Consider the following 11,102-nt stretch of genomic DNA (forward strand, 5'->3'; position numbering starts at 1 on the left):
GTTGGACATATAGGTAATCTGTGCAGGTTTACAATCCCTTTATCCCATGCACATTCATAGAACTGAATCTATCTTCTTCTGAACTACTAAATAACAATCTATATATTCGTTGAAAATGAAAAAAACAACCAACTCTTAGAAAAACAAAAGGCAGGGGCTGGCCCAGTGGCGCACTCGGTAGAGTGCGGCGCTTGGGAGCGCAGCGGCACTCCCGCCGAGGGTTCAGATCCCATATACAGACCGGTCCACTCACTGGTTGAGCGTGGTGCGGGCGCGACACTGAGGGTTGCGATCCCATTACCGGTCACGAAAAAAGACAAAAAGGAAAAAAAAAAAGAAAAACAAAAGGAAGTTCCAGTTAACAGATTTATTTTAATCTTACAATTTGATTATAAAATACTATATATATAGAAAGGAGTAAATATAATGTATATGTACAGTTTAAATAATAAAATGTACATTCTGTAGCCACTATCTGCCCTAAGAAATAAAACATGAACTAGTATTAGCAAATCTTTTACATCACCTAAATTTTAGTGTAAAGCAAATTAAGCCTGATATGGTTATAAAACTTCAAGATGATAAAGGGTTTTTAAAGACTGAAAAAAGCCACCAATATTAAGGGATTATAACATTGAGATTAGGAGGAGATTAGACAAATCTTGTCCTAATGATAGTATCCAACACTATATGTAAAACACTTTTAAGTAAGAACTAATTTTTTTTCATTAAAACATTGTAGTAAAAAGTAACCTTATGGTCTGGATTTTCTGGAATAGTTACAACTTCAAATATTCATTTTTGTAAGCCAATGGCTTTCTGGAAATTATAACATCTGGTTATTCAGGCTAGTCTACATCTTCCAATCTACTTCTTCTACCTGGAAATGATATAAAAGTTCTTTGTGGAGGCATGTAACATAATGCTTGTTTGAGAAAATAAACCATCACAGAAACAGTGAAAAAAAAGTACCAGCTTACAAATTTAGGAGATCCTAACTCTAATCTCTGTTGAATTATTGGCTCTGAAGTGAGCTCTAAACTTTCAAGTAGCTAACACAGAGGGAAATACAACCAATATTAAAATTCACCATGCCTATGAGGAAAACTAAACTAGTACCGTGGGAGAAGCCCAATTACTCCTGATAATACCAAGAAATCATGATCATAATAATATAAACATTGACAACATCTGCTACGTCTGAATGTAGGTGTCTCCCCACAATTCATATGTTGGAACTTCATACTCAATGTGATAGTATTAAGAGGTTGTACTGTCCATTTTTGTTGCTTATAACAAAATACACAGAACTGGGTAATTTGTAAGAAAATGAAATTTATTGCTTACAGTTTCCGAGGTTGGGAAGTCCAAAGTCCAGGGAACACTTATTGTGAGGTCCTTCTTTGGTGGTGGCTTTACAGCAATGCAAGGGTCTCACAGGGTAGAAAATGACAGAGCAGAGAGAGAGATAGCTCCTCATTCACTTTCCTTTTAAAGCCCTCAGAACCATGCAAATGACCACCATTTTTAATCTATTCGTTAGGCATAGTCCTACAATCTAATCACCTCTTCAAGGCCCCACCTTTCAATTACCCTAATAAGACTTCCCACCCTCAACAGTTACAGTGGGGATTAAGTTTGGGGGGGACATTCAACCCAAGGTAGAGGTTGAGCCTTTGGGAAGTGATTAAGTCATGAGGGCTCCAATCTCATAAATGTAATTAGTGCCATTATGAAAGATACTAAAAGGAGCTCCCTTGTCCCTTGTGCCATGTGAGGATGCAGCAACAAGGTGCCATTTATGAAGTTGAGAGCCCCCACCAGACACCAAAACTGCTGGTGCCTTGATCTTGGACTTCCTGGCCTCCAGAACTGTGAGCAATAAATTTCTGTTATTTATAAATGACCCACTCTAAGGTATTCTGTCATAGCAGCATGAACAGACTAAGACAACATCCTTCCTTATAGTAAGCACAGCAATGTGCTTTAATGGATTTCTTATAACAAATATGCTGAAGACTTCAGAACAAAACACAAATTCACAGTCACCAACCTATGCCCTCTAAAATGATGTTTTCAGGAAATGACTCAATACCTCTTCTGGGTATTACCTTTATCACTGTAAAGGTAAACATCTAGATTTTTTAAACTGAATGTTAAAGTACTTCCTCCCTTAGTCAATAATTCAGATGTTCTCGATTAACCTGTTGTCTGTAACTAACTTACTGGTCCTAATGTGACTACAATATACTTGAACTAAATTTTATTAAATCCCAGTAATATTTAAAGGAAATTTCTTTTTTCTCTTTCTTGTAGGTACCCAGGGAAGTAAAAGTTTTATCTCTAGAATTGTGCGTGAAACACGCTATAGAAATGTCAGAGTTAAGTGCAGAATCACATGTGGATATATATTTTTTAAAAATCATACCACTTTTAAAAAAACATAACCCCCCAAGAAAAAACCCTAAGACTTCCCAGAGAAACACTGAAGTGATTATTTGCTTTATAAGCTATTTCTTCTGGACAATTTAAGTGTTTCAAAACAGCCCACTGATTACTGGACTGAGACAAAGAAAATTTAAAGCGAAACTATTAGGAGCCAGAATCTAGTAATAATTGGTTTAAAAGGGGGAAAAAAGCACTGAAATTATTATGCAAATCTAGAGAAAAATAACAATTATAAGTAAAAATGTGTGCTACATTCAAATTTGTATAGTGAGGCATTTTTATCAAAGACGCCTCCAATCTTTCTTTCATTGGAGTGTGTTTGGTTTTGTTTCCCCCACAGGATAAAAAAGAAAATTACTTGAGTTTCTCTATCAGTTCTCCAGTTAATGAAACCTCCAACATCAGAACAAGTTATTCTACCTTAGTTCAACCATTGTATATTGACCCCCAGAGGGTAGGTTCAATTTTAAGCCTTCTGAGAGGGTCCCAGTAATGGAGACATAGGCCCAGAGAAGAAGAAATCAATATGCAACTTTCTTGAGAAGTATACATGAAGAAAGCCTCGAGCTGCATGACCTCAGAGGGAATAAGAAAAATCCATAGGTCCCAGAATAACTCCCTGGTAGCTTTATGGCTTGGCCATTTGTCTGTGTGCCAGACCATAAGGGACAGTTGGTTTCTAGGAGCTCAGTCCCATAACAAAGCATTCCAACTATCTAAGGAATGAATTCCCTTTTAATTAAAAAATGGGGGGAGATGCTTTTTTAAGAACCTAAAAGATCCACCAAGAGCAAGTGTAGAGAGGAAGAAAAAAAATTTAGTCAGTAAAATTTAGAAGTTATTTAAACCTTTAATACACAGTCTCTAAGTACCTGGCAATACCCATTTCTCAAATGTAATTGCCCAATGTTGTTTTTCACCAGCTCAACTGATGTAATGCGGGAGGCGAAGAAGAAAGGACGGCAATAGAGCAGATATCCATACTGACATTTTAATTAGAAGCATCATCCTTTTCAAAAAGGAAACTTAGGATTTAGTTGGTAGCAGCAAAAACCGAACCGGTTAATAGCACCTAAAACTGATCCAGTTAGTTTATGGCCACCATGTACCTGGGTTTCAGGGCCTTGACTATGTGGATGATAGCAGTATATTCTCTTTTATTCCTTAAACCAGATGCAGAGTCCCTGCAGCAGCCTGTCAGGACCCACTTGTGTTGTAGCCCCTGTGTTTACCAAGGTAAACTGTCCATACTGCATGATGGAGCTTGGTTTTTACAGATAAATTGTAGACATTATTGAAGGAGTTTGAAGAAAGAAGAGGAAACCAGAAAGGACTTCAGAGATTATTATCCTTTATATATAAGAAAACTGAGGCTGAGAAAGGATGAGATGGTCTTCTCGATGTCACAGAGCAATTCATGGTTTATCCTGTGCTCTTCAGACTTTGGCTCTGTGTCAATACCCTACCTCTTAAAGGTAATGCTTAGACTGTCCTCTCCAAGGAAACTATACTTTGCCTGACCTCCAGGTTCAGTCAAATTCTCCTAACTAGCCATAAAATGCTCTTCTGAAGAAGTCAAAGAGCAAAGCATTATCTACCTCCTGCTTAGGTCACAGTCAGAGATCACTATTTCCCCTGTCACCTACTGGAAACATCCGGATTCAATCACCTAGGTCAAACCAAAACTAGGGCTGAGCCTTCTCTGGGCTCTCTGTCTCCCACTTACCAAACCAGACAGAACTGGACCCACTGCCATTGCTTGTCCAAAGTATGAAAAGCAGGGCAGGGATTTAATCTGTACCAGATACAGGATGAGAGACAAAGGAAACAATGTCATTAAAAATAAGTAGAACTGCTATTGATTCTGGAAGCCTGCTTTCAGCAAATGCTGCCAGGCACAGGAATCTGTTGTTCCCCCTAGTCTCTCATGCTGCATTCCTTGCTTGTAAAATACACCTCTGGGCATCAGGCCTTAAGGGTTAGGCTGGTCCTTATGTCTCACCTAGGCCTCACCTGATAGAAGGACTTCTTATACTTCCACTTTGGTCTCAAAGACAAGTTATAATCCAAAATGTAATTCTAAATTCTAGACAACTGTGGGGTTCAAGGTAGGGGAAGAAGGGAGATAAGGATTTAAGAGATATTAGACAAATGCCTCCATTCATTTATATATAGTGAGGCTAAACTAGCTATGGTTAATAAATGCTTTTTATATATCAATATAACTCTTATTCTTTACAGAAAGTTTTCAGATTGTTTATCTGAAATGAACCTCAAAATCTCAAGACAGGCTGGGCATTTCGCTAGCCCTCTTTCACAGATAAAGAACCTGAGCCCCAGAAAGGTTAAGAGTCTTTTCCTAGATCCTATGACCAGCTTCAACCAGCCAGTGGCAGAGTTGAGATTTTTGGCCCAAGTCCTCTAAATTATGATTCAAGGCTCTTAACAAATTACTATACTGCCCAGGCTACTGTGACTAATAACAGAGACTACGTCTGTGACTAGATATGTATCAACAAAATGAAGACTTTTCAACTAATCTCTTTTCTAATTTAAAAATGGCTCGTGGGAATGTGAATAACAACTTTCTCATTAAACACAACTTTATAAATTTAAGATAAAAATAACTTATACCTGACTGTAAAGCACACTACAAAGGCCAAAAGAATGCTCAGCAGCTTCTTTTTTTAATTAAAGTATAGTCAGTTGTCAATAATTATGATGAAAAAGCATGCACACTTAGCACAATTGGCATCTCAAATCATTGTATATGGTGCAACAGTTTCTTCCATTCTGTAAACTTTGTGTTTGTTCTTCAGCATCTTCAAGACACCTCTACAACCAGAGGTCAGTTTGTCGTGTTTGAATGCCAAGCCCAGGCCATAGCCGCTGTTCAGGTTCGCTGGTACAGAGAGAAAGAGCAGAGAGCCAACTCAGATGACTTCCAGATTATCAGAAAGAGTATCATGATAAGCTTTTCAATTGCTTTTAATTCTAATTAACCTTGAAATCTACTTCATGTTTTAAAGTTTAATATTTGATTTCTTACAGGTTTAATGATTTCTATTGTTAAACAATTGTTATTTCAAATCCAAATGATTCCTCAACAAAAACAACCAAAAAAGAAAAGATAGCTGTTTGTGCTGATGAAAGAATAACTTTAATAGCTGTGAAAAAACTGGTTTATTTTCATAAATTAATCTTAATTTTCTTTCTAATGAGTTCTTGGCATACAAACAACAAAGAAATGTGAAAATAAACATATTTCTTAGAGGGTAAAACAAATGAAAACTCATGTGTAACTTTCTAAATACTTACTGTGTAATTTTCCTACAAAATAATTAATTTAGAAAGGGAAACAAGTATGATGATCTACCTTATGCTAAACACTGAGTTTACGCCTTATAAACAATTCCTCATTTGATCCTCACATAAACATTTTGAAGTCTATGTTATCCCCATTTTATAAGAAAACTGAAATTAGAAATGCATCCCAAATCTAGTAAATGCTGAAGCCAGGGTTCAAGTCCAAGATAGTTCTTCTGTCAAATGAATAAAATATATTCATTTAAATATTAATTAATGTAGTTAATAGAGGCTGGAAGGGGAGGGGATGGGAAAGATAGAGAGAGGTTGGCTAATGGATACAAAACCACAGCTAGATAGGAAAAATAAGTTCTAATGGTGTATAGTAGTGCTAGGCATCTATAATTAACAATAATTTATTATATATTCTCAAATGGCTAGAAGAGACTCAAATGTTCTCACCACAAGGAAATAATAATTTTTGCAATGATGAATATGCAAATTACCTTGATTTGACCTTCACACCTTGTATACATGTATTGCCATAAACATGTACAATCAATGTGTGTGTATTAAAAAATAAATTTATTGAAATAAATAAATATTAATTCAAAACAACTGAATATTTGCACATCACACTTAAGAAGCATCTTTTTTTTAAAAAAGGATGTGGTACCTCCAATAACATTTATAGCATTTTTGAAAATAAAGTAATATAAATTTATTATAATAAATCCGGAAAATATATAACATAAAGAAAAAAACTTAAATTACCCCTATTCTCACCACCCTGAGAATTAACCTTTTTGTGTGTTTTTCTACAGTAATATTACATATTTTTATAATCTAATAGTCAATTTTATTTTAATAAGAGAGATTAAGAGAAAGGATTTCTCTTTGGAGAAAAAGGCCACCTTCAAGATTAGTGTTTCAGCAATGGTTCACATTCAGAGAGGAGGTATTTATCTGGTCTAACCTTCATGTTACAAATGAAAAACTAAGATCCAGAGAAGTAAAGTAATTTTCAAAAAGTCACAGAGCAATTTAGTGGTAGAACCAGGAAAAAATCAAGTTCTAGCACCCTGACAAGTATTTGTTTCTGAGCACCTTTTCTGAGTTTCTACAGAATTTATAGTCTGTGACTCCAGATTACACTATTTGCCTCCAGCTATTCCTCATACATACATAGCCCCTTCTCCCAACTAAATGAATTATCATAATTTAGATTATTTCTCTTTTCTTTTGTTTTATCTTTCAGAAGCTTATTTATCATCCATTCCTGGTAAGTACAATTTTTCAACATCTTGATAATCTATTAAATCAAAATTAGCATTAGAAGACTTTGTCTCCTAAGTCACTCTTGCCTTCATGAGCTCTTTTGAGGCTACCTTACAGCAGCTCTTGAACTGACACAGCAGAACAAGTGAGATAACTGGAATTTATCAGTGTATTTATTCATATATTCATTCATTTAACATATGTTTACTGAGGACAGACTATGGCTGGATTCTATAGTTGGCGCTAAGGAGACAGCAATGAACCAAACTGAACAAGGTCCTTGCCCTCAAAAAGCATGCATTCTCCTTCTAATTCCACTTGGTGTAGTATTTGTGACTCATGAACTATACACAGAGGCAGTAAGGAAGTGTCTTGACGTTAAACGTCCAAATTATTGACTGTTCAGGAAGCAGGTGTGGTGCCAATCACATAGTGGCCATCACTGTATTAGCATTAGGTCTAAGTACCATGGTAATGATAATTTTTAGGTCAGTTCAGAAAATATTTCTATAGGACTTTTATGATAATTATTAAAGGTACGGAAATCTAGAAGTCAAGGAATAAAGTGTAATCCCTGCTTTTGAGGAGACTTTTATGATAATTATTAAAGGTACGGAAATCTAGAAGTCAAGGAATAAAGTGTAATCCCTTTTGAGGAACTCATAGTCTAGTAGAGAAAACAGACGTGTCTGAGGGGCAGGTAATAAAGACCATGCTGGGACTGTTTTAGGTTGCATTTGTCTTTCTTTCTTTCTTTTTTTTTTTTTTTGTTTGTTTGTTTGTTTGTTTTCGGTTTTGTTTTTTAGGTTGTATTTTTAAGATTTATCTTCATGATCCCATTCAGAAGACAAAATATCTAATCAGACGTATTTTTTTTTAATCTCGGGAATACTCTATTTATTCCTTCTTCCTACTCTCCCCACCATTTTCCCACTCTGTTTGTTAACTTTGGGCATCCAAATGTGCTGATCAAGTTTAATTTCTTCCCTTTGAAGAGGAAATCTGCACCTTGATTATCACAGAAGCACTTTCTGAGGACTCTAGGGAGTTTAAGTGCATTGCAAAAAATAAGGCACTGAGACTGCAGTCTCTGAAGGAAAACGCTTTGTTTCCCCAGGTAATTACTCCTTAAAATCTCCTTGCTCCAATTCAGCCCTGAGCCAAGAAGAAGATTCTGTTTCTACCCGAACTGGTGATTAGTTATATTTTTAAGAAGGAAAAGAAATAGAAAAATCAGAGAGTTCTTCAAAGTTACCCATGAGCACATTTTCTCCAAAACTGACCACCTTTCCCTGGAGCAGTGAAGCTACACAAAGGACAACTCCAGACCATACCACGATAAACCTTATGCCAACTATTCCTGCACCAGCCAGTCACATTGAACATGAGATTCAGATTTCAGAGAAGTATTTCTGCACCATCAGTGGAAATTCCTCTGAACTACAACCACAATTTTAAGAGTAGACAGATCTAACATGCCCTCATTCAACAAATATTCCTGGTTCTTTAGACAGATCATGAAAAATCTCCTGCCCTCAGGGAGCCTGCATGCTGAGATGAACCATTTTAACTATGTCAAGTTCTCCCTTGCCCTTCAGGATGCATTCACCATGGCTGAAATAGTAAGTCTTGTGCTTAGATCCACACTTCAGGATTTGTTAAAGAGACCTATTTTTAAAAAAAATCATTAATGCTGAAATGGCACAAGATTTTGAAGAAGTAGAATCTCTTCCTAAAATAGAATTCAGTGTTCTATCTAAATATAAATATGTGAAACATTTTGTGATATGGGTTTCTTCATGATCACTAAAGACAGAATTGTCCTTGTGTTTAGAGGACAAATGTAAAAACGGAAAGATAATTCAGTTAAGTGGATTTGGAACCATGTTATGTTCAAAACAACACAATACACCACCATTCACCATCCGCCTGCCCCCAACACAAACCTCAACCCAAAATACTGATTTTTTTAAAAATCTAAAACTTTGGTGCTAAAAGTCATTTAAATTTTTTGTTTTAACAATATCTAACATACTCCACTAAATATTTTACTTTTATAAAAATGTCACCTTTAAATTAATTTTAGGTTAAACTCCTTCAACAAAACTTAAATCAGCATACTTGACTACTTAACTAGTACAACTAAATGCAGCCTCTGTTAGCTACAAAATAGATATTGGAAACCTTTTTGAGAAGAGATGTCTTAGGTAGTATTTAGGCCTATGAAATGAGAGGAAAAAAGAGTATACCATGTCAGATATGGAAGGAATCAGAGGCCATCTACTTTAAGTTCCTCATTCTACAAATGACTAAAAGTTTAGATTGGTTCATATTGTTGAGGGCTGGTTCTTCACGATTCTATGAAATTGCAATAGGTACTTCTCCAAGTGTTTCTTGCAATTAAGAGTGAGGCAAAGGCTTGGATTTAGAGACTAACAGATCTGGAACAAAGTATGTGAAGTACACAGTAGGTACTCAATAAATAGAATCTATTACTTCACTGAATACTGTTTCACTGCACTGGTGTTTTTTTCAGGATCAGTGTATGTCCAATAAGATCCTAATACTGTGATTTCTGAGTTGGTCTCTTTACCTTCTGAGATCTCTAGTTGCCTGAGCAGACTCCCATTTCATGTGAATCTCTCAGCAACTCTCTGATTTAGGTTGGTAAACCAGGAACTATCTTCAGTTTTCAGGTAGTTATTAAAGCTCAGAGTTTAAGCAACTTGTCTAGGGTTATACAGCAAGTATGGGGTAGAGTGGGCACTCATACTCGGGTCTCCAAAACAGATAATAAAAAGGTTAATTTGTCTAGAAAGCTGTATACCATTAGCCAAATTACTGTTATCATTTTTACTCTTCAGCTCTAAACGCAGGAGAGTCCATTATTATTTCTTGCTTGAAAAGAATACTCATATAAGATTGAGTCAAATGCTAGACTGGATATTTCAAATTACAAATGCTACAGTGGGATTCCATTACATCATATGTCTATGTAGAACTTCAAAAATCATAGTGAATTATGTGTAATCTGAAATAAATAAAACTTTCTTCACTCTTTAGTCCTTTCATCCTCAATGTGACATTTTCTTTCTCAGCTGATATAGCAGAAATGAGCTTCATTACACACATCTGACCACTGATTTTAAAAGAACTTCACAGCACCATTTTTACAATAGCACATACACTTTACATATTAAAAACAACAAGGCTATATATGGAAAGGAATGAATGAGTGACAGTTAAATAGCTACACTGTTTCCACTGATGATAGGACAAGGAATTCCCTTAACATGCAGCAGGAAAGGCTTCAGTGAGATAGTAGGAATATTTTGTGAGGCTTGAGAATGACTCACCAGAGGCCCTTACTGATAATTTAGAGAAAAAAAATAGAAGCTGTCTTGGATAAGTTGGAATAAGGTTCACCCACTTGGCATCTTAATGATTCCTCCAATCTTAGGAGTCTATGACTTTTCTCAAATATGCAACTAAACCATTCAAAGAGCTACACTTGTGAGGAAACATAAAACACCATTCAAAAAAGCAAACCAAACACTGAAAGACAGAAAAAAAGACTCATGAAATATTATTAAATATATATCCTTAACTGCTGAGAATGGCATCATAAAAGAGGGCCTACTTACCTTTCCTAAATCATCCCTTGATCTTCTTATTATAGCAAGAACTTCAGCCTTGATGTACCATGGAAGCTATTACATGAATTACACCACAACCCACATTATATACAAAGACCTAAAGAAAAGAAGAGTTAAAGCTTGAAGGAAAAAGAGCAAGTGGAACTAAAATTCTTCCTCAACTGTGGTACATTTAGAACCTGCCCTAAGCAAAATTGGGGATTTAACAGTTTGTCCTGGACATCTTCTGTACTTGGCTGGTGGGGTATATCTCAAACTTTTAGAACTAAGAGACCCCAAATATCATATTTCCTCTTCCATGCCCTAATCAAACCCTGTTCTCAGGCTGAACCAAATGTCAGTCACATATACCACATTTAAAATATTTAGAATAGTGTCTTACTCATGGTAAATGCTATATGTGTTAGCTATTAT

At 35.8% G+C, this 11,102-nt stretch overlaps 1 long non-coding RNA gene across 1 annotated transcript; it reads right to left on the bottom strand.

Moving 5' to 3' along the window:
• Positions 1-5,114: 5,114 nt before the first annotated feature.
• LOC103604113 lies at positions 5,115-10,777 on the bottom strand. The gene is made up of 2 exons (XR_551686.1): positions 10,677-10,777; positions 5,115-5,350 (listed from the first exon to the last, which is right to left on the bottom strand). It is a non-coding gene; the product is annotated as an uncharacterized LOC103604113 (long non-coding RNA).
• Between the last annotated feature and the right edge of the window lie 325 nt (positions 10,778-11,102).

This window comes from Galeopterus variegatus, unplaced genomic scaffold, assembly GCF_000696425.1.
Source record: "Galeopterus variegatus unplaced genomic scaffold, G_variegatus-3.0.2 Scaffold4980, whole genome shotgun sequence".
In the NCBI taxonomy this organism is placed as follows: domain Eukaryota; kingdom Metazoa; phylum Chordata; class Mammalia; order Dermoptera; family Cynocephalidae; genus Galeopterus; species Galeopterus variegatus.